This window comes from Onychomys torridus, chromosome 2, assembly GCF_903995425.1.
Source record: "Onychomys torridus chromosome 2, mOncTor1.1, whole genome shotgun sequence".
Lineage (NCBI taxonomy): Eukaryota > Metazoa > Chordata > Mammalia > Rodentia > Cricetidae > Onychomys > Onychomys torridus.
The window spans coordinates 6,829,329-6,831,743 of NC_050444.1; the positions used below are offsets into that span (position 1 = coordinate 6,829,329).

At 44.5% G+C, this 2,415-nt stretch overlaps 1 pseudogene; it reads right to left on the reverse strand.

The window, feature by feature from the left end:
* Nucleotides 1-1,234: 1,234 nt before the first annotated feature.
* LOC118577427 lies at nucleotides 1,235-2,141 on the reverse strand (annotated as a pseudogene).
* Between the last annotated feature and the right edge of the window lie 274 nt (nucleotides 2,142-2,415).

Here is a 2,415-nt window from a genome sequence, read left to right on the forward strand (position 1 = left end):
AACACACACAGGCTTATATTAATTAAAACTGCTTGGCCATTAGCTCAGGCTTACTACCAACTAGCTTTTACACTTAAACTTAGCCCATTTCTGTTAATCTATATGTCACCACATGTTCCATGGCTTTACATGCTGCTCCCTGGACAGTGGGCTGGCGTCTAGTGATGGCTGATAATATTCTGTATGCTGTGAAAATGTGTTGCTCTGATTGCTTGATAAATAAAGCAATTTGGCCAATGGCAAGGAAGAATAAGGTTAGGGAGGACATTCTAAAGACAGAGAGAGAGAGAAAGAAAGAAGACAGAGCAGGGGAGATCCTGCTAGCCACCACCAGAAGAAGCAAGATGTAAAGGCACTGTTAAGCCACAAGCCATGTGGCAAAGTATAGATTTATAGAAATAGGTTCATTTAAGATATAAGAACTAAGTAACAAGAAGCCTGCCATGGCCATAGTTTAAAGATAATATTAGCCTGTATATGTTTATTTGGGTCCAAGCAGCTGCCAAACTGGCAGGTGAGAGAGATTTGTCCTGACAGTGGGCCAGGCGGGACAAAGGGAAACTTCAGCTACATGTCTGAATGTTAACAGCATGCAGTCTCTGCTCCTTTATGCCCAGACCTTCCTCTTGTTGCTCAAGTAACTAAAGGTCTACTCTTAAAGGCCAAACAAACAGTACTATTGTAGAATCAGCAAGCCTACACTTGAGAGGCCAGTGGCTCCCTGGGTTTTTGCAGAGTTGTTCTCCACAAGCCAAGGCACTAGAATCAGCTAGTTGGCTTTCAGACCTCACAAAAACCAGACAAACTTTACACCAATTAAAGTCTGATATTTAAGATATGTATCTGAATACCCAATGTCTTGTCACTGCTGGGTATTGAACCTGGGACTTTGCATATAGTAAATGGCATCCTACCATGGAAGTATATTGCTGGCCTAGGCATCTATATTAGAACAAAACATAAAAACAACTGTTCCCATCTACACTGGCTCTGGGAATCAGGGATTGGTCTAGAAGCTTTCTGTTAGTCAATGGAGTATCCAAATGGCACATTCCTTCAGGAGGGCCTCAACTTGAGCTTTTGGTGTTTTATTATGTTTAAAATGCCATTAGGGTTTGTTGTTGTTGTGGGTACAGTGATGTTTGTTAATTTTATTAATAGTGTTCAAGAGAGTATGGCTCCTTAAGCCCCTCCTGTTGTTCTGGGGATCTGAGATGGAAACTGTGAGGGGGTGCTAAGTGTTGGGGGCTGAGTTGGGACACAAAGTCCAAAACCTGTTACTGTAGCTGTATTCATTGTTGTACCAGGAAATGAGCTTTACAAAGTTGTCACTGAGAGCAATGACAGCCCCAGCATCAAAGGTGGAAGAGTGGATATCACTGTTAAAGTCACAGGAAACAACATGGTCCTTAGTGTAATGCCTGCTTCACCACCTTGATATCATCATACTTGGCAGCTTTCTGCAGGTGGCATGTCAGATCCACAACAGACATACTGTGGGGTACAAACACAGAAGGTCCTACCAGTGAGCTTCCCATTCAGCTCTTGGGTGACCTTGCCCACAGTATCCACAGCACCAGTAGATAAAGGGATGATGTTCTGGGCAGCCCCACGGCCATCACACCACAGCATCTCAGAGGGGCCATCCTGTCTTCTGGGTGGAAGTGGTAGCATGGACTGTGCTTATGAGTCCTTCTACAATCTTTAGTGAATTGTAGTACTTCTCATGGATCATACCCATCACAAACATGGGGATATCAACAGAAGGGGCAGAGATGATGATCCTTTTGTCCCCACCCATCAAGTGGGCCCAGCCTTTTCCATGGTGGTGAAGACACCAATAGATTCTACAACATAGTCTGGACCAGTATCACCCCATTTGATGTTAGTGGGATCTTGCTCTTGGAAGAAGCTGATGGCCTTCATGTTAGTGACAAGCTTCCCATTCTCATCCTTGACTATGCTGTTGAATTTGCTATGGGTAGAGTCATACTGGAACATGTACACCATGTAGTTGAGGTCAATGAAGGGGTCATTTCCACCTTGCCAAACATGAAGGCAGCCCTGGGAACCAGGAATCCAATATGGCCAATCAGTTTGCTCTGACCTTCACTATTGTGTCTCAAGTATGAGGCTGGCATGCATGAGAGGATGTGGCTGTCTCTGGAACAGGGAGGAGCAGAGAGCTGCCATTAGGTTCTTAAAATGACTGCCAGGCCTAATTAAAAACTTTCTATTCTATGCATGTGAAGTTACCACAGCTCAGCTATCTCAGTCAAGAAAAGGCTCAGCTGAGCACAACAGGTTGAGGCTAAGAGACCTGAGTCTACCTGAGTCTGCCATGACTTCCTGGACAAACCTAGTCAGGCCACCTGAGAAGCCATGATCTTAGTTTCCATGTCTATCCAGAGTCCA